Here is a 21,479-nt window from a genome sequence, read left to right on the forward strand (position 1 = left end):
CGCCGTCACTGGAGCAAGCAAGCCTCCCTGTTCGCTTCAGTGCATGGCTGCCGGCCGCCATCTTGGCTGACAGTTAATTTGCATAAGGATATGCTGATTAGCCAATGGGAAGGGTAGCGGTCGTACGCTAATTACCATGTTTCTCTTTTATTAGTGTACACTAGAGGCTCAGTGCATGAGATTCATGCACTGCAGGGGGGTCCCTCACCCTGGCATGTGCCCTCTTGCAGTCCAGGACCCCTCATTCCTTACCGCCCACCTGCTCGCTGCTCCTTACTGCATGGCTCCCTGCTCCTAAGCACTGTCACGGAGGCAGGAGTGGCTCCTGCCACCTCTCTTGTGCTGGCCAGCCAAGAGCCTGGCTTCTGGCTGAGCAGCACTCCCCTGTTGGAGCAGGCTGCCCACCAGGGGGTAGCTCCTGGGTTGAGTGTCTGCTCCCTGATGGTCAGTGCATGTCATAGCGATCAGTCGTTCTTCAGTTTGGTCAATTTGTGTATTAGTCTTTTAATATACAGGAAAAATTCACTTCCTTGTAATAACATCATTGTATCTCCTATACAATCTTTTATGGTTCTCAAATTCATCTCATGATAATTTAAACTTAATGATTTCACCCAATATATTCAAGAGTTTCCTGGAACCATTTCCCAATAGAAATAAATTTTAAAAGAGTTTATTTTACAGATAGGTAAAGTAGATAATTTTGTGAACAAAATTTCCAATGTGATTTTGGGCCCATATAAAAAAAAAACATCAAACATTTCAGGATGGTGACTAAAATATTAAATCAAGCATGGGTACATCTCAGCCCAGGACACTCTAGGTATGCTCTAGTGGTATAGATCTATGAATCATGTCCTGTACATTAGGCTATAGTTATATTTTCTTCTCAAGCTCTAATGAACGTTCAGTGGCATATGTTCTGCTGTATATTTTTTCTAAATGGTTTAAATTCACAAAATATCTTCTGTATCCTCACCAAGGTGCACTCATCTTATTGTTCTTGTAATTATCATGCAGATTCCTCTTCTTAACAGTAGCTTTTGTTTATGTCATTAGTGTATTAGTTTCATGAAATACAGTAGGCTTCAATAATCCCTCATATAGGGAAACTTTAATGAAAAACTTCTATGTGTGGCCTGAATCTCTGCATTTCCATATCCCATAGAGCAGGAAACAGAACTACTGACAAACCCTGAGTACAGTCACAGCCTCATCACATGAAGTAAAATGCAGGTCATGCTGTAACAAGGGAGACTCACGATTTCCAGTGACAATGATTCCCTCTCTAAGGATCTTGGTTTTTGCTTCTGTGAAGATATCGTTACAGAAATTTTTGGATTAAACCTGGAAACTGCTCTCCAGTTGGTTTTCTGACACCCCCTCCATATGTTGTAACAAGTTTCTGTCATTTGTAGGGCATTCAAAAATAAAGCACTTTAGCTTAGGAATAAACTTCCTGATATACTCTCTAGGCATGTTGGAATGCTGGATTTTGGGATCCTCGCCTGTAGGGAAAAAAATAAAAAAGAGCAATGATTGGTGAGACATTCTTCAGGAAAGGACATACATTTCTAGGGGTTCTTGCATCATTGTTTCTCTGGTGCTTTCATATATCCTTCTATTAAATCATGAAAATGAACACAATGCTAATTTCCCCAAAACAGATTTATTTTTATTTATTTTTATTTTTTTGTGCAAAGGCAGGAATAAAAGAAATACTTCTAAGGAAGAAGAGGAGGCATGGAGGCATTCATCCCATCTAAAGGAACTTATGATTGTTTCCTTTAGACCTTCCATTGTGTCCAAAGTTTTAGCTATTAATTAGATATTTATGAATGATAGATTAACCCCCATATTGTCAGAAAGACTTTTGATATTATAGTCCTCATGTCAGAAATATAATGTGGGTTTAAAGTCAGAATCAAATATTTCCTGGTAGATACGTGGCAATTTATGATAATGCCAGGACAGACAGTATTCAGAACAGTAAAGAACAAATTCTAAAAATCAAAGTAACAGATAAGAAACCAAGATGGTGGCATAGGTAAACACCGAAGATTGCTGCCTTGCACAACCACTTCAAAAATACAACTAAAGGACGGAATGGACATCATCCAGATCCACAGGAAGGCTGGCTGAGTGGAAATTGTACACCTAGGAAAGAGTAAAGCATACCGAGACTCAGAGGAGGTGGGGTGCGGAAGTGAAATACAGAGGTACAGAGGCACATGCGGAGAGGAGTGGCGGCTGGGGACACGGTTGTCTTTTTCAATCTGAAGGGAGTATCAAGCTCTGAGCTCCAGTTCCGGGCAAGTCTCTGGGGACCCAGACTCATACAGGAGAGACTGGACTGTCTGGCATCGATTGGAACTCGAGGGCAGCTTTCTCTCGGGGGTGCTTGCAGCGATTGCCGGGACACTGAAAAGCAGGGCCTCTGAGGGCAGGACTGAGAGCAGCCCTAACTGCTCACTCTGCCCTGTTGATCCCCTGGGACCCTGTCCCGCCCAAGCCACAGAGGCTTTTGCATATGAAAGGCCTGGCCCTTTGCAATCTGATAATTACCTAACAAATTGCAGCTGGCCCAAGGCCCCAGGGCAACTTGCATTGTGTCACAACTGGCTCCTGCTGGTTAGCCTCAGGAAGAGGCTAGATCAGCCGTGGGCAGACTATGGCCTGCAGGCCGGATCCGGCCCGTTCGGCTGTTCTATATTGAAATAAATACCAGACCCTTTTATGTAATGATGTTTACTTTGAATTTATATTAGTTCACACAAACACTCCATCCATGCTTTTGTTCCGGCCCTCCGGTCCAGTTTAAGAACCCATGTGGCCCTCGAGTCAAAAAGTTTGCCCACCCCTGAATTAGCTCAAAGAAATTTGTATTGAGGAAAATATAGCTCTTAATAAGCTCTTAAGACATGTGTCTTAGAAGTGGTCAAAGTCATAGACCCAGATCCTATTGCCAGACGTAATTTAACTCTGATTATTCAGGAAAAGGACTGAAAGCTTATAGAAAATGTCTAGCAGAAGAAGAGTGATTTTTACAGACCCATCCAAGCAGCATTCAGTCTTCTTCAGTCCAAGGAGCTACTGGACATTGTAGCATCCCATGTTCATGGACATGGTAGGCTCATCCACAGTGTGACTCAGAGCAGTCATACCACAGAGAATAACCTTGTAATAAAAGCCCTGCCTTTTTATGGCAGAGTTGGGTCTTGAAGAAAGTTCTCCTTGATGTCCAGTCTTTAATTTTCAGTCCTTAGGCTTAAACAATTTTAGAACATTTTGGCATTTGAGGATTTATTAAATACTAATTACCTATAATAATAAAAGCGTAATATGCTTATTAGACTGGAAGTCCTTTCAGACGACCTTCTGGACGGGGCCGAAGCAGAGGCAGCCATGGCAGCGACGGGGGGGCCAAGCCCCTTGCACGGATTTCGTGCATCGGGCCTCTAGTATGTCTAGTAAGTACTGTGCTTGGGGAAATAGAGGGATCTGAAATAGAATTGACACTTAGTGGAACTTATCCTTTTTTCTGAAGGGAACCAAAGTCCCAAATAACTGAGATTTGTGATCTTGCCACGTTGCTATACTGGGTGCTCCTATGCGTACTGGAAAGTAAGGCCTATTTTTAAATAGTATCTTTTATTTATTTTATCTTATTTATTTGAATTTATTGGGTGACTTTGGTTCACAAAACCATACATATTTCAAGTGTACAACTTAATAAAACATCATCTGAAGACAGCATTGTACACACCTTGCCCCAAGCAAAGTCTCTTTTGGTCCCCATTCCTCGTCCATGCCCCCCTCCTTGCCCACCTCCATTCACCTTTCCCTCTGGCAATCACTGCACAGTTGTGTGTCTATGGGTTATGTGTATATGTTTTTGGTAATCTCTTCACCTTCTTTCATCCAGTGGTATTCCCCCAAACCCCTCCCCTCTGACAGCAATAAATAGTATCTTTTTAAAAAATATATTTTATTGATTTTATTCTCGGGGGGAAGGGGTGTGGGGGATGCAAGAAGAGACTGGACAAAAATCGTACACCTATGGAAGAGGACAGTTGGGGGGGTGGTAAGGGCAGAGGGTGTGGTGGGAACTGGGTGGAGGGGAGCTATGGGGGAAAAAAGAGGAACAACTGTAGTAATCTGAACAATAAAGATTTAATTAAAAAAAACAACAAAGTAACAAATAATGACTATATAAATATATAAGCTTAATGTAATGACACTTTAAAGACCTCACCTGTTCTCTATATCAGATTATATTGAATGCAACAATGTCACACTGAGTAATTCTGTGCATATATCAGTTGTTCAATAAATGATTCTTGAATAAATAAGTAAAATATTAAATAAGCAAAACTCGACATGCATCTAGATACCACCCATTTTTCTCTCTGCTAAATCTTTTCTGTGTAATGAATTTATTCTATTAACATGATAACAGGTTATGGAATGAAGAGAGTGATGCTATAAGAGAGAAGTAATAAATGATTTTACAGTCTTACTTGAAGAATATACTAGTTTTGGGGGCTGTTAAAATAGATGACATGAAATACATTTTAAAAATGAGTCATTTGATATCTTTGTGATCCTGTCTTCCATAGTGATGGGCATTTTTCTCCAACTGGAAGCAGAAGAGCTCCAAATTTAATCAGAACACAAGTATTTGAGCCCTAGGACATCTGAGAACTGGTTGCTAACCTCACATTTTTCATGGTGTTAATTTTCCTAAAATCTTTGGTACAATGTTGGATATTTCATGTCCTTAGCCAGCTTAAATTCTAGTCACTTGAGTATTTTCAGTATTTATAACAATTGAAACCATATCCAAACTTTCATATTCATATCACCATTATCACTGGCCTCAATGCAATAAAAAATAAAAATTGACCTTAAGAATGGTATCATAGGGTTCACTGATCACATCCTACATTGGGTTTCACTACTGGCAGAGTTGATCCCCTTGGAGGCATTAACATGTTGCCATGTGTATTTACACCCCAGCAAGTCATCTTTGGAGGTGAGAGATTGCTGTACAGTACTTTATGTTATAGTCCTCTGGTCAGAAATATAGTGTGAGTTCTAAACGAAGAGTCAAATGTTATACATCCACCTCCCAGACCATCCTCTGATACCTGAAACCAATGTCAAAGCATTCTCCAGGTACTCATCTTCAGTGATAGTGCTTCCATCTAACTTCAGCTCTGCATGAAATCTCATACAACCCAAACAAAGTCTGGAAAGAAACTCAAACTCAGCTGTGTCACCTACTTCACCAGAGATGGGAGACGATTTTGTTTTGATTAGCTTTGTTAGTTTAGTCACATAGCTGAGATCTTAGCTAAGGAATGAGAAATGTTCCCTGCCAAAATTTTGAGATCTCACCCAGAAATATTTTTTTAAATTTCTTTTATATTATTTAAAGTATTACAAAGGGTATTACATATGTCTCCATTTTTCCCCCGCCCTTGACAATCCCCTGGCCTCCCCTACCCCCCAAAGTCTTATGTCCATTGGTTATGCTTATATGCATGCATATAACTCCTTTCGTTGATCTCTTACCCCCCCCCCTTCAGCCCCCTTACCCTCCCTGACCTTCCAGCTGCAGTTTGACAGTTTGTTTGAGGCAGCTCTGCCTCTGTATCTATTTTTGTTCATAAGTTTATAATGGTCTTTATTATCCATGAATGAGTGAGATCATGTGGTATTTTTCCTTCATTGACTGGCTTATTTCACTTAGCATAATGCTCTCCAGTTCCATCCATGCTGTTGCAAATGGTAAGAGTTCCTTCTTTTTTACAGCAGCATAGTATTCCATCGTGTAGATGTACCACAGTTTTCTAATCCATTCATCTACTGATGGGCACTTAGGCTGTTTCCAAATCTTAGCTATGGTGAATTGTGCTGCTATGAACATAGGGGTGCATATATCCTTTCTGATTGGTGTTTCTGGTTTCTTGGGATATATTCCTAGAAGTGGGATCACAGGGTCAAATGGGAGTTCCATGTTTTGTTTTTTGAGGAAACTCCATACTGTCTTCCATAGTGGCTGCACCAGTCTGCATTCCCACCAGCAGTGCACAAGTGTTCCTTTTTCTCCACATCCTCTCCAGCACTTGTCGTTTGTTGATTTGTTGATGATAGCCAGTCTGACAGGTGTGAGATGGTACCTCATTGTTGTTTTGATTTGCATCTCTCGGATGATTAGTGACTTTGAGCATGTTTTCATATGTCTCTTGGCTTTCTGAATGTCCTCTTTTAAAAGATGTCTATTTAGATCCTTTGCCCATTTTTTGATTGGATTGTTTATCTTCCTTTTGTTAAGTTGTATGAGTTACCTATAAATTTTGGAGATTAGGCCCTTATCAGATATAATGTTGGCAAATATGTTCTCCCATGTAGTGGGCTTTCTTGTTGTTTTGTTGATGGTTTCTTTTGCTGTGCAGAAACTTTTTATTTTGATGTAGTCCCATTTGTTTATTTTCTCTTTAGTTTCCAATGCCCTAGGATCTGTATCGGTGAAGAAATTGCTTCGGCATAGGTCTGAGATTTTGTTGCCTTTGGATTCTTCTAGTATTTTTATGGTTTCCGGTCGTATATTTAAGTCCTTTATCCATTTTGAGTTTATTTTTGTGTATGGTGTAAGTTGGTGGTCTAGTTTCATTTTCTTGCATGTATCTGTCCAATTTTCCCAGCACCATTTATTGAAGAGACTGTCTTGACTCCATTGTATGTTCTTGCCTCCTTTGTCAAATATTAATTGAGCGTATTGGTTGGGGCTGATTTCTGGGCTCTCTATTCTATTCCATTGATCTATATGTCTGTTCTTGTGCCAGTACCAGGCAGTTTTGAGAACAGTGGCTTTGTAATACAGCTTGATATCTGGTATTGAGATCCCACCTACTTTCTTCTTTCTCAGGATCGCTGCAGCTATTCGGGGTCGTTTTTTGTTCCAGATGAATTTTTGGAGAGTTCGTTCTAGGTCTGTGAAATATGCCGTTGGTATTTTAATGGGAAGTGCGTTGAATTTATAGATTGCTTTGGGCAGTATGGACATTTTAATGATGTTGATTCTACCAATCCAAGAACATGGTATGTTCTTCCATCTCTTTATGTCTTCCTCTATCTCTTTTTTCAACGTCCTGTAGTTTTCTGAGTAGAGGTCTTTTACCTCTTTAGTTAAGTTTATTCCTAGGTAGCTTAATTTTTTTGGTGAGATGGTAAATGGGATTGCTTTTTTAGTCTCTCTTTCTGCAAGTTCACTATTGGTGTATAGAAATGCCATAGATTTCTTGGCGTTAATTCTGTATCCTGCTACATTGCCGAATTCTTTTATTAAGTCTAATAGTTTTTTGATGGAGTCTTTAGGGTTTTTTAAGTATAATATCATGTCATCTGCAAATAAGGACAGTTTTACTTCCTCTTTTCCAATTTGGATGCCTTTTATTTCTTCTTCTTGTCTAATTGCAATGGCTAATACTTCCAGTACTATGTCGAACAGGAGTGGTGAGAGTGGGCATCCCTGTCTTGTTCCTGTTTTTAGGGGAAATGGTGTTAGTTTTTGTCCATTGAGTATGATGTTGGCTGTGGGTTTGTCATATATGGCTTTTATTATGTTGAGGTATGATCCTTCTATTCCCACCTTGCTGAGAGTTTTTATCAAAAATGGGTGTTGAATTTTGTCAAATGCTTTTTCTGCATCAATTGATATGACTATGTGGTTTTTTTCCTTCAATTTGTTTATGTGATGTATCACGTTGATTGATTTGCGGATATTGTACCATCCTTGCATCCCTGGGATAAATCCTACTTGGTCATGGTGTATGATCTTTCTGATGTACTGCTGGATCCGATTTGCTAAGATTTTGTTGAGGATTTTGGCATCTATGTTCATGAGGGATATTGGCCTGTAATTCTCTTTCATTGTGTTGTCTTTACCTGGTTTTGGTATTAGGGTGATGCTGGCTTCATAGAATGAGCTTGGAAGTGTTCCTTCCTCTTGGATTTTTTGTAGTAGTCTGAGGAGGATAGGTTTTAGTTCTTCCTTGAATGTTTGGTAAAACTCCCCTGTGAAGCCGTCTGGTCCTGGGCTTTTGTTTGCTGGAAGCTTTCTGATGACTGCTTCAATTTCTTCCATAGTTATTGGCCTGTTGAGATTTTTAGATTCTTCCTGATTAAGTTTTGGAATGTTGTATTTTTCTAGAAATATGTCCATTTCCTCCAGGTTGTCTAGTTTGTTGGAGTAGAGTTGTTCATAGTATTTTTTAACAATCATTTGTATTTCTGTGGGGTCTGTTGTTATTTCGCCTCTATCATTTCTGATTTGGTTTATTTGGGTCCTCTCTCTTTGCTTTTTGGTGAGCCTGGCTAGAGGTTTGTCGATCTTGTTTATCCTTTCAAAGAACCAGCTCTTGGTTTCATTGATTTTCTGTATTGTTTTTTTGGTCTCTATGTCATTTATTTCTGCTCTAATCTTTATTATCTCCTTCCTTCTGCTCACTCTGGGCTTTTCTTGTTGCTCTCTTTCTAATTCTTTGAGCTGTAGATTTAGATGATTTACTACCATTTTTTCTTGTTTGTTGAGGTAGGCCTGTAGAGCTATAAACTTCCCTCTCAGGACTGCTTTCATTGTGTCCCAAAGGTTTTGGATTGTTGTGTTTTCATTGTCATTAGTTTCCAGGATGTTTTTAATTTCTTCTTTGATCTCATTGGTAACCCAATCAATATTTAATAACATGCTATTCAGCTTCCAAGTGTTTGAGTATTTTGGGTTGTTTTTATTGTAGTTTATTTCTAATATTATGCCCTTGTGGTCTGAGAAGATGCTTGGTATGATTTCAATCTTCTTGAATTTGGGGAGACTTTGTTTGTGACCCAATATGTGGTCTATTTTTGAAGATGTCCCATGAGCACTTGAGAAGAACGTATATTTTGTTGCTTTGGGGTGAAGTGTTCTGAAGATGTCAATTAAGTCCATCTGATCTAGTGAGTCATTTAGGATTGCTGTTTCTTTGCTGATTTTTTGTCTAGCAGATTTATCCAGTGATGTCAGTGGTGTATTAAAGTCCCCTACTATGATTGTATTGTTGTCGATCTCTCCCCTGATGTCTTCCAGGAGTTTTCTTATGTATGTGGGTGCTCCTGCATTGGGTGCATATATGTTTATCAGGGTTATATCCTCTTGTTGTATTGATCCCTTTAGTATTATGAAGTGGCCTTCCTTATCTCTTGTTATGGCCTTCACTTTGAGGTCTATTTTGTCGGATATAAGTATTGCTACCCCAGCTTTTTTTTCATTTCCATTTGCCTGAAAGATATTTTTCCATCCCTTCACTTTCAGTCTGTGTGAGTCCCTTTTAATGAGGTGGGTCTCTTGTAGACAGCAAATGTATGGGTCATGTTTTTTTATCCATTCAGCCACTCGATGTCTTTTGATTGGACCATTTAGTCCATTTACGTTTAAAGTTATTATTGAAAGGTACTTGTTTGTAGCCATTTCTTTTTTTGTGTGGCTGTTTTCTTTCTGGGCTTTTTATTTCTTCTTTTTACACCAGTCCCTTTAGCATTTCTTGCATTGCTGGCTTGGTGGTGATGAACTCCCTTAGCCTTTTTTTGTCTGTGAAGCTTCTTATTTCCCCTTCAATTTTGAATGATAGCCTTGCTGGATAGAGTATTCTTGGATTCAGTCCTTTGCTTTGCATCACTTTGTAAATTTCTGTCCATTCTTTCCTGGCCTGATGTGTTTCTGTTGAGAAATCGTTTGATAATCTGATGGGGGATCCTTTGTAGGTAACTCTCTGTTTCTCTCTTGCAGCCTTTAAGATTCTCTCTTTGTCTTGTACATTTGCCATCGTTATTATGACGTGTCTTGGTGTGGGTCTTTTGGGGTTCATCTTGCCTGGGACTCTCTGTACTTGTGTAACTTTTTTCTTCCCCATATCTGGGAAGTTTTCTGTCATTATTTCTTCAAATAGATTTTCTAATCCTTGCTGCTCTTCTTGTCCCTCTTGCAGCCCTATTATGCGTATGTTACTTCGTTTCATGTTGTCCCGAAGCTCCCTTAGGCTCTCCTCCTGTTTTTTAATTTTTTTCTCCAGTTGCTGTTCAGATTGAGCTTGTTTCTCTGCCTTATCTTCTAACTCACTAATTCGGTCCTCTGCTTCTTTCAGCCTGCTGTTGAAACTTTCCATGGTGTTTTTGATTGTAGCTATATCACTTTTCATTTCTTCCTGATTCTTGCATAGGTTGTTGATTTTCTCATCCATCCGGTGAATGAATTGTACAACCATTATTCTGAATTCTTTTTCTGTCATGTTGCACGCTTCAACTTCATTAATTTCCTTTCTTGGTGATTCCTCATTGTCTTTCCTCTGGGTGTTGTGTCGTTTCTTCATTCTGCTTATCTCCCGATGGATCAAAGGTCGGGTTGCGTGGGCCTGGGCCGTGTGCAGTGGGAGCCTCCCACCACCTTAGTGTCACTGAAGAGCTCTGACACTAAGATGTGTGGTTGTTGTTGGTTGGTGGGAACCAGGCTCGCTCTGAGTCAGTGTTGCCAGCGCTCAATGTGGCCTCGTATGTGCCCTTAGAATTAGGGACCCTGCCTGCACCGTGCTGAAATAGAGACCCCCCTGGAGCGTGTTGAAAACCAGAGCCCCCTAGCATGCGCCAGGAGTCAGAGTTCCCCAAGAGTCCAGTATCAGAGTCTCTGTTGCTTTGCGCGACTTCGCCTTGAGAATCAGGGTCCCTGTGTGCCCTTGCACCAGGAATTGGATTCACTGGCTCTTAGTATGAATGCACAGGGAATCAGGATCTCAGGCGCAGGTGATAAGAAACACAGTCAAGTCACTGGTGCTTGGTGCTGCCTCCTGCCCCGAGAAAAGGGATCCTTGGGCCTGTGCTAGGCAGACAAATTCCCGTTCGCGCGATTGCTCCCGGCCCAGGGCTCCCCGAAGCCGGCAGTGCGCGTAGGATTAGTTCCTGGTGCTGCGGGCGAGTTTTCTCCCAGCCCAGGGCTCTGAAGCCCGAAATGCGCGCAGGATCAGTTCCAAGGTGCTCGCGCACTTCCAGGCCAAAGTTCCTGCAGCACTGAGGCCCCGGCAAGGGGTCGATCTTGTTTATCCTTTCAAAGAACCAGCTCTTGGTTTCATTGATTTTCTGTATTGTTTTTTTGGTCTCTATGTCATTTATTTCTGCTCTAATCTTTATTATCTCCTTCCTTCTGCTCACTCTGGGGTTTTCTTGTTGCTCTCTTTCTAATTCTTTGAGTTGTAGAGTTAGATGATTTACTACCATTTTTTCTTGTTTTTTGAGGTAGGCCTGTAGAGCTATAAACTTCCCTCTCAGGACTGCTTTCATTGTGTCCCATAGGTTTTGGATTGTTGTGTTTTCATTGTCATTAGTGTCCAGGATGTTTTTAATTTCTTCTTTGATGTCATTGGTAACCCAATCAATATTTAATAACATGCTATTCAGCTTCCAAGTGTTTGAGTATTTTGGGTTGTTTTTATTGTAGTTTATTTCTAACATTATGCCATCGTGGTCTGAGAAGAAGCTTTTTATGATTTCAATCTTCTTGAATTTGTGGAGACTTTGCTTGTGACCCAATATGTGGTCTATTTTTGAATATGTCCCATGAGCACCTGAGAGGAATGTATATTCCATGGCTTTGGGGTGAAGTGTTCTGAAGATGTCAATTAAGTCCATCTGATCTAGTGAGTCATTTAGGATTGCTGTTTCTTTGCTGATTGTTTGTCTAGCGGGCTTATCCAGTGGTGTCAGTGGTGTATTAAAGTCCCCTACTATGATTGTATTGTTGTCGATCTCTCCTTTGATATCTTCCAGGAGTTTTTTTATGAATTTGGGTGCTCCTGCATTGGGTGCATATATGTTTACCAGGGTTATATCTTCTTGTTGTATTGATCCCTTTAGTATTATGAAGTGGCCTTCCTTATCTCTGGTTATGGCCTTCACTTTGAGATGTATTTTGTCCGATATAAGTATTGCTACCCCAGCTTTCTTTTCCTTTCCATTTGCGTGAAAGATATTTTTCCATCCCTTCACTTTCAGTCTGTGTGAGTCCCTTCTAATGAGGTGGGTCTCTTGTAGACAGCAGATGTATGGGTCATGTTTTTTTATCCATTCAGCCACTCGATGTCTTTTGGTTGGAGCATTTAGTCCGTTTACATTTAAAGTTATTATTGAAAGGTACTTGTTTGTAGCCATTTCTTTTTTTGTGTGTGTGGCTGTTTTCTTTCTGAGCTTGTTATTTCTTCTTTTTACACCAGTCCCTTTAGCATTTCTTGCATGGCTGGCTTGGTGGTGATAAACTCCCTTAGCCTTTTTTTGTCTGTGAAGCTTCTTATTTCCCCTTCAATTTTGAATGATAGCCTTGCTGGATAGAGTATTCTTGGATTCAGTCCTTTGCTTTGCATCACTTTGTAGATTTCTGTCCATTCTTTTCTGGCCTGATGTGTTTCTGTTGAGAAATCATTTGATAATCTAATGGGAGATCCCTTGTATGTAACTTTCCGTCTCTCTCTTGCAGCCTTTAAGATTCTCTCTTTGTCCTGAACATTTGCCATGGTAATTATGATGTGTCTTGGTGTGGGTCTTTTCGGGTTCACCTTGTTTGGGACTCTCTGTGCTTGTGTGACTTTTTTCTTCCCCACCTCAGGGAAGTTTTCTGATATTATTTCTTCGAGTAGGTTTTCTAATCCTTGTTCATCTTTCTGTTGTTCTGGCACCCCTATTATTCGTATGTTGTTTCGTTTCATGTTGTCCCAAAGCTCCCTTAGGCTCTCCTCCTGTCTTTTAATTTTTTTCTCCAATTGCAGTTCAGTTTGGGTGTGTTTTGCTTCCTTGTCTTCTAATTCACTAATTCGGTCCTCCGCTTCTCCTAGTCTACTGTTGATACTTTCAATGGTGTTTTTTATTGGAGCTATATCATTCTGCATTTCTTCTTGATTCTTACATAATTTATTGATTTTTTCATCTCTTTCTTCTTGCTTCTTGCATAAGTTATTGATTTTTTTCCTCCATCCGGTTTATGCACTCTAGGACCCTTATTCTGAATTCTTTTTCTGTCATGTTGCATGCCTCTGTATCACTTAGCTGCTTTTCTGGTGAGTCCTCCTTTTCTTTCCTTTGGGTTTTCTTTGTCTACCCATGTTTGATCTCACCGACATATCTAGATGTTGAGTTGTTCAGTCGCTGCTCCCTGGGAGGCAGTGGCTCCTCAGGCTGTGGTTGCTCCTCAGGTGGTTGTAGTAGCAGCTGCTCCTCAGTTGGCAGCAGCTCCTCTGGTGGGTGCTGTTCACAGCTGTGGTGGCTCTTCTGGCTGGTGGGGGGAGGCTTCATGTACAGCCGCTGTTCCTCAGACAGAGGGTGTGGTGATCAGTGTTGCTTGGATCTGCTGCACTGATTTAAAGGCACAAAATACAACACAACAAGGCACAACGCACCAGGCACTGAACACAAATGTATTCATGATATTAATAACCCCAAATAAAGGTTACCACCCGAGTTAAGAGAATTATGGGATAAGGAAGAAAGAAGTGAAAAAGATAAAAGAGAAAAAAGAAAAGAAAAAAATGGAGTGAAAAAATTAAATTGGGAAAAGGGAGATGGAAAAAAAAGAGTGAAAAGAGAATGAAGTAGAAGAGGGGAAGAGACTATTTATATGAGGAGAAAACTCTGATAGAACTGCCACTAATCCCAACAATTTCAAGCAACAGATCCCTGGAGATGAATGCAAACTACAAACAACGAATAATATCAAGTGAGGCAAGGGAAAATAGAAGCACATGAATAACTGGGGGTGGGGGAATAAACAGCAGGAAAAGAAAAAGAAGAAGCAAAACAACCTCACAATCAATCCTAAAAAACAAAAACAAAAACAAAAAACAATATATTCAACAATCAAGCAAACAGCAACAAAACAATAGAAAGATAAAAGAAAAAATTTGGATAGTGAAGAAAGATAAGGGAGAGGTGTATAAGGATTTAGAGCAGTGGATTAGAAATTGGATATATAAGTAGGGTGAAATTTTGACAGGGGGTAAAAAGAAGGAATAGGGAAAATCTAAAGCAGGAATAGGGTAAGAGAAACAGGACAACAAAAGGGGAAAAGTGAGGACAGGACAACAAAAGGGGAAAAATGAGGAAGAGGGTTTTAGCATAGAGGTAAAATTGAGGTAGATAAAAATGATGCTAAAGGAACAATGAAAATAGAATGTAGAACACCGATCCCAAAATAAAATAAAGAGAAAATAAAATGACACTTTAAAAAATGGTAAAATGGTAGCAGTAATAATACTGGTTAAAAATAAAAATGTAGTAATTAAAAGGGTAAAATCAGGTTATGGAAAAAGAAAAAAAATTGGTTTCTTAGTTAAAAGGTGAAAAAAGAATTAAAATAAATAAATAAAAATATGCAGTAGTGAAGGTTATTCATTTCTTCTACTCGTCAGTTTGGCTCGCCTTAGTTCTGCCAGGTATTCAGGAGAATGTTGAATTTCCCTGCGATACACTGTTCCTCCGTGTTGTAAACCACAGTCCTTATTTTAAAGCAGGCCGTATTTGTGTCCCAGACTGCTTTAATTTGTGTTTACCTAAGAGTCAGTTTGTGGCTCAGCCTCTGTGTGGCAGTGTTTCTGGATTGGCCTCCGAGGCTATATAGCCTTTCTATCCAGTAGCTTGGGTTTATTTTCTCTATTGCACTTAAAACTTGTTTGGTGAAGTCCACTGCCCAGAGCTGGTTCTTTAATCATTACCCTGTTCTGTGTTGTTGCTGGGACTCCGGAAATACTTTTTATGAACAGTACCATTCACCCAGTGTCCCTTTCACCTCAACCATGATTATTGACATGAGGAAAAAACAATGAAAACAATAACAAAATAGTCTCAGTTACATTCCCATAGACTCCATGACACATGGTGGTTTGGTTCCTGGAAGGATACTGCAGCTGCTCCAAGGCTTGGCGGTTGATGTGGTTCATGCTATTGTAGACAAACATGCTGCTCAGAAGCACGGCCAGGGCAAAGATCCATGAACCATTTTTTGAGTCGCCCTTGAAAGTACACAGAATGGGACTTAGGTATCTACAGTTCATTCTCTGTTCAGTTGTTCATGAACTATGCCAGCTCTAGAATAACTGAACAATAGGGCAAATAACATCCACTGTGAAGACAGTGGTAAATACAAACCTCATTTTGGGTATTCACATTGACTCCTCTCATGGCTTGTGTTCCTTCACAATTAAGAGAAGTGAATGACAATGTAAATGTGTATCAAACATTTAAAATACTCCCAAGAACATAGAAGTATCCAATGATAAGTGGGTAAAATTTATTTGCAAGTTAAGTTTTTCTGTTCTATGAGCTTATTAGTGACACAAATGCTAGTCAATTAAATTCACCAACTTCTCATTGTACATTTAAAAAATGCCAGATACCGCATTTAGTTTGGGGGATATAAAGTTTCATAGGGCAATCTCTGACTTTCAGAGATGACTTGCTGGAGATACAAATACACATGGTAACATGTAAATGCATCCAAGGTGATCAGCTCTGCCAGGAATGCAAGCCAATGTTACAACATAAAAGACAAATGGGAATACAAAACCCAGAAAAATTACTTTGTGATTTCAGAGCAAGAAGGGATCATGTCTGGATGAGATACAATCACATTAGTTGAAAGTAGTAGGGTTTTGCTTTAAAGAATGGACAGAATGTGGAATTCTGGAGCAAAAAGTACCAGGCTTGTGGAAGGGTCTACAGAAGCCAATCAGAATTGTCAGAGAGTGTGTTAATACAAAGGTACTACCTGTTATGTTGTTTGATTGAAGTAGTGGTCACATGTGTGGTAGGAATAGATGATGAGGCTGAACATAACACACTCAGGGTAAATCATGAGTGACTATGCAATAGAATTGGATATTGCTAAAGACACTAGAGTTGTAAGGACAGGAAGTATTTCTGTTTCTATCAGTTGACAGTTATGTTTTGACTCCTTTACAAATGTAATTAGCTAAAAAAAAGTTTATGTAAACTATAATCTGTTAGCAATCGGTAGACCTTCTTGGGCTTATACTGAGTTGATTATTTAATTATTGAGTACTTTAAACCTGAATTATGCTCAGTGAAATAATCCATTGGAGAAAGAAAAGTATCATATGATTTCATTCATATGTGAAATCTAATGAACCAACAAGCAACATAGAGGCAGACTCATAGATAGAGAGCAGGCTGACAACTGTTGGAGGTGGGTGTGGGGATGGAGTGTAGAGTTGGAGGTATTGAGAAAAAAGAAAAATTTCATGTACAGGGCAACAGTGTGGTGACTGCTAGGGAGGGGTGGGAGAAGTTGGGAGAGGGAATAGGGGGAATAAATGGTGATGGATAGAGACTTGACTTTGGGTGGTAAATACAATATAGTATACAGATAATGTGCTATAGAATTGTGGACCTGAAACCTGTATATATTTGTTAACCAGTGTCACCACAATAAATTCAATTACAGTTTAATATTAAAATTCAGAATATCTAAATTCCTGCCCCTACTCTTTTGGGGGTAATGGAAGCCAAAGATCCACTGCTCCTACTTTCACTTCAGACTCTGGCTAATAAAAATAAGGGCACAAGATTGACTGCAACTAACACAGCAAAGACAAAACACCTAAAGTTATCACATTTATAATGCTTTTGGTGGGTCTAGCTCATGAATTTATAGCAATTAGGCAGGAATTCATCTGTAAAGCCCAGAGATTTGGACTAAAACCTTATTTAACTTGTACGGTATAGCTGAAGTGTTTTTGGAGATTATTTAAATGTTTTTTTTAATAAAACCCCATTTTTATGTTTTCTACCTTCTAAACCATCAATGTCAGACACCTTAACTACTAGAGTGCATTGATCCCATAATTATAGCTTCCTCCAGGATGTTTTTCTTATCTTGAATATATCACTTAAATATGTCACTCCTTGTATCCCTGGTATTCTATACTGAGAACACTGCTTATTTCATATCTCCCAACTAGGCTCTGGTCCTTTTCCTCAATAAGGCATATCTGCAGTACTTATCACAAAACCAAAGAATTTAGATGCTCACTAAGTATGTGTTATCTTGTAACTTTCAACCAAGTGTTATAATAAGAAGATGTATATCTAATAAAGAAAGTATTAAGTTTCCAAGAAAGTAAATTCAAGTAAACAAAATTTAACCTCATTATTCTTAATTGGATTTTCAGTTTATAGAAATAGGTCATAGAAGTTGAATTAAGTTGGCAAATTAAAATGAAAGTGGATTATCAGGAACAAAGAAGACTCTTTGCCTTACCTTTTCCACATAACCCAGGCCCTCGGTGTCCAGAAGGACTAGAGTGGGGGGTACACACCACATCCAGATGCCCTTAGTTTCAGACCTCATTGTGGAGCCAAGAGGAAAACCTGCAAAGGAAGAGGAGAATGTGTGATACAGTAACAGCAGATAGTCCAGGCTGCCCATAGGTTATATTGGTTAAAACTATCAGAATATGAATGCCACGCTGGGAGGAAGGTTGCTTTTATTTCAGTAAGAACATCCTATCCAACCTTTATTCATGTTAAGAACCTTCTCAAGAACCACTTTGTGTTTCCTATTCACTCCATACTATCCATGGTTCAAGCTATGTCACGTTACAGAATTAATGTAACCTCTATTGACATTTATAGTCTTTGTTTTGACACTGAAAAGCTCCCTTTGCCTTCAGATTCTAGTGGAGTTCTACCAGTAGGAGGTGCCAGCATGAGACTAGGTGTCCAGCATGTGTTCCCCTCGCTTACCCCTTAGTGAACCACAGTGCCCTAATGCCTCTGTTACTGTATAGTGGGTCATAGGCCTTTCATTTCCCTCCGTCCAAAAGTGCTGGTCTTTGCCACATTCTGGTTTCCCTTTTTGCTTGGCTGTTCAGGCTATAGGAGTGATTATAGTTTCCTGGCCATTGCTATTGCCACCCTCTGTGTGCTTTCTCATCTCCTATTAGTTCTCTGTGACCTTCTGTATGTCCTTGTATCTGTCCCTCTAATAAACACTCGTTAGTTAGCCTTTGAAAGGCTCTTCTGTGTCTTTCCAGGAACTGGACTGATAATCAGCATTGTTGGAATTTTCCTTCCCTTTTATTTCTGTATTTTTTTCATTTCTTCTCTCTTCTGCAATGAAATGATGAGGTGTTTGTTTCCCTCCCTACCCCGACCCCCGCTGGCCTAAGGTGGGGATATAATGAAAGTGAAGGCAGAACGCACCCGTGATACTTGGTTGCTCCTCTTTCAAAAGTCTTAAAACTACAGGTGGGAAGCATGTGAGGGATATACCCAAGAACCTGTGTGATATATCTTGTCCAACAGTTTAACATTTTTAACATCTACCATATGCCAATGTTTCCTTCAGTGGGGACTAGAAATGGAAATGATGGAATCTGTAGGGGAGGTTAGTGAAGCTTGGGTCAAGCCACTCAATTTTGAGGCTTAGAACTTTCTCAGAAATCCACTGAGGTCTCTACAGAGAGGGTATAAAGCCTGAGATGGTCTACATTCTTCTACGTCTTGATAGTATTTGACTGTTTGCTAATTAATACAGAGGAATCTGAACTCCCAGTGCCCTCAGGGAGAAATGGTAGGTGTAATTGGAGATCATCATTCTCAGTTATGAGTTAAAAATCCTCAAAGAAAGTTATCAACAAGGGGAAAGTATAGTGACCTGGTATTCCTCCTGGACCTTGATTGGGCAGGAATCTTTTTTTTTTTTCTGTTGGGTGGTAGAATCACAATCCAGGTATTGTTGTTTATTAGATTACAGTTTACTTTCAACATTATTTTGTATTAGTTTTAGTTGTACAGCATAGCGGGTAGGCAATCACATATTTTGCAAAGTGTTCCTACTGAATTTCAAAGACCCAGCTGGCACAGGATATAGTTATTACAATATTATTGACTATACCTAAGTGTGTTAAAATATCTCGAGGCATGAGACTTTCTCAGCAATGAAACATAACCTCGTTACCACCTGATGTTATAGTGAGTAGAATTTAACTGATACCTCTCCCTTACTGTTCTCAAAAACTAACTTTTAATTAATTTAAGATAGGCAAGGAAAAGTGTTCTCCCCTGATCGGAGGTCTAGAATTTCCCTACAGGAAAGATGAAGAAAAAATGTTCTGTTGGAAGCAAATGGGAAAGATTGTGAAGCCAAAAGGAGAATGGGGAAAAGGGAGGAAAGGGAGAGAAGGAGAGAGACAGAAAGAGACACAGTGAGAGGACAATGAGAGATATTGCTATTAATTGTTGCATTTCAGGGTATTGAGGTTTAACTCCTAATGGTGCTGAGCTGATGAGACACAGAGGAAGACATTTGAAAATAAAAATGTTGTGTGGTCTTTATAGAGAGAAATGAGTTACAAGACATAGGCAGATTGCTCTAAAGATCAGGGAGAACAACAACAAAAAGGCAACCCAATAGAAAGGAAAAAATGACCCCAGGAAATAGGAAATGCAAAGAGAAAATTAATATGTGAAGAGATGCTCAAACTTATTTGTAATGAGGCAAATATATGCACCTATACAGACATCAGATCATCAAATTTTAAAAGACTTTTACCAAAGTTTTATGAGGGTATGGAGAATTCTCAATTACTGTTAATAAATGTATTCCTTGCATATTAAGTTTTAAAAGCTGTTTGAAAGTATCTAGAAAGGCTGACAACATATATACCACATGACCCAGCAATTTTATTTCTGTGCCTGTCACACAAAGTAGATTGTGTACATGTGCACCAGGATATACAAACAAGAAGATTCATGTCAGCATCATTCATAAAAGTAAAAAAAAACTAGAAAGAAAACCATTGCTCATCAACAACAAATGGATAAATAAGTGATGGTATTTTCTCACAATAGCATACTATAAAATAGTGAAAATAAATAAATTACAGATACATATCACAAACTCGGTAAAACTTAAACTTTTTCTTGAGCAAAAGAAGCAAGACTCCAAAGAATACCTGAATGGACTTTCCTTTATATAATATTTAAACTATTCTTACAAATGCAGACACAGCTTTTAAAACCACTTTTAAGAGGAAGAGTGAAAGCATGAACTATGAAAATCAAAACACTGGTGAGCTCTAGTGAGGTGTCAGAGGGTACATCTAGGGCTTTTGGGTGCTGGTGATGTTTTATTTCTTGATATGGACAGTGATTACACAGAGCATCACTTTATGTTTATTAAATTTGTATATGTGTATGTTTTGTCCACTCTGCTGTGTTATGATTCACAAATTGAAAAGACTAGATAAAAAAAAGAAGGTAAAATTTAGCAAAGTTTTACTCAGAAATGAAGCAAAAAATTGGACTGTAGTCCCATTGAGCTATGGGATATATAGAATATACTGTTGTCTGTTGTTCCTTTCATCCCTTTTTAAAAACAGGACATGTTGAGAACTATTTGTGTCCTAGTTGAAATGGCCCTAAAGTTTAAGGCAAAAGTGATGGGAGATAAAGGAATGGAATAATTGCTGGAGCTGAGCTCCTCAGCTGAAAAAGTGGATGGGATCAAGAATAATGGGTGGATCATTGGGTAGAGTGAGGAACCCCTTGTTACTGGCTCAAAGAGTGAGGTTTTGTGGAACAATGGGGTTTAAGGTATCTATATGGTGGTGACAGAACTTTTTTTTTGTGGAAGAAGTTGGGCTCTTTTTTAAGATGTCCCTGAAGGAGGTGTGATAAGTCTGTGTTACCTCTGTCTCCAAGCAAATAGCTGCTGCCCCAGAATAACACTCACCATGGTTCTTTCCTGCCAGGTGGTTCATCAGGTAGGATTTTCCTGTTCGATACAGACCTGCGAGGGGCCACCACCACCACAGGCTGAGACATCTTGTCTAGAATCTCCAGTGCTGTTGGGTTTACTGTCAGCTGATTATTCTGATTTTCCACCAGACAGATGGGGTCCATCAGGGTACATTCAGAGGCCATGTTGAGCTGTAACCCAGAGGAACAAGTCAGTACAACACAAGATCCCAAAGTCATATCTAATGGTTATACAAGTCACATGCTTGTCAGCTTTTGTGTGTAGAACTTATAAGTCAGATTCCTACTTTTTGTATGCTTCTAAAGGATAAGTATTTAGCCTAGTGTGTCAAGGCCTGGCATAGATTCCTTATGTACATTATCATATTGATCTTTAAATAAACCCTAATACAGCCTTGCCCATGTGATGCATAAAAGGAATAGAATGAGCAAAACAAAACACTGATGATGGAGCCTTGAAAACATTAACATATTAGGCTTAGGGAGATGAAGAATGGAACATGTAGAAGATAGGAGTGACCAGAGAAGAGCTGTGGACCTCCAGAATGATTTGGTTTCTTGTTAACTGCATATATTTTCTGAGCACCTACCATGTGCTGGGCATTGTTGTAAGTGCTCTGTATCAA

General features: G+C 39.4%; 1 pseudogene; it reads right to left on the reverse strand.

The window, feature by feature from the left end:
* LOC102247316 overlaps window positions 1-21,036 on the reverse strand; it is a 27,529-nt pseudogene extending 6,493 nt beyond the window's left edge.
* Window positions 21,037-21,479: the final 443 nt, after the last annotated feature.

The sequence above is a fragment of the Myotis brandtii genome, unplaced genomic scaffold (genome assembly GCF_000412655.1).
Source record: "Myotis brandtii unplaced genomic scaffold, ASM41265v1 scaffold1257, whole genome shotgun sequence".
In the NCBI taxonomy this organism is placed as follows: domain Eukaryota; kingdom Metazoa; phylum Chordata; class Mammalia; order Chiroptera; family Vespertilionidae; genus Myotis; species Myotis brandtii.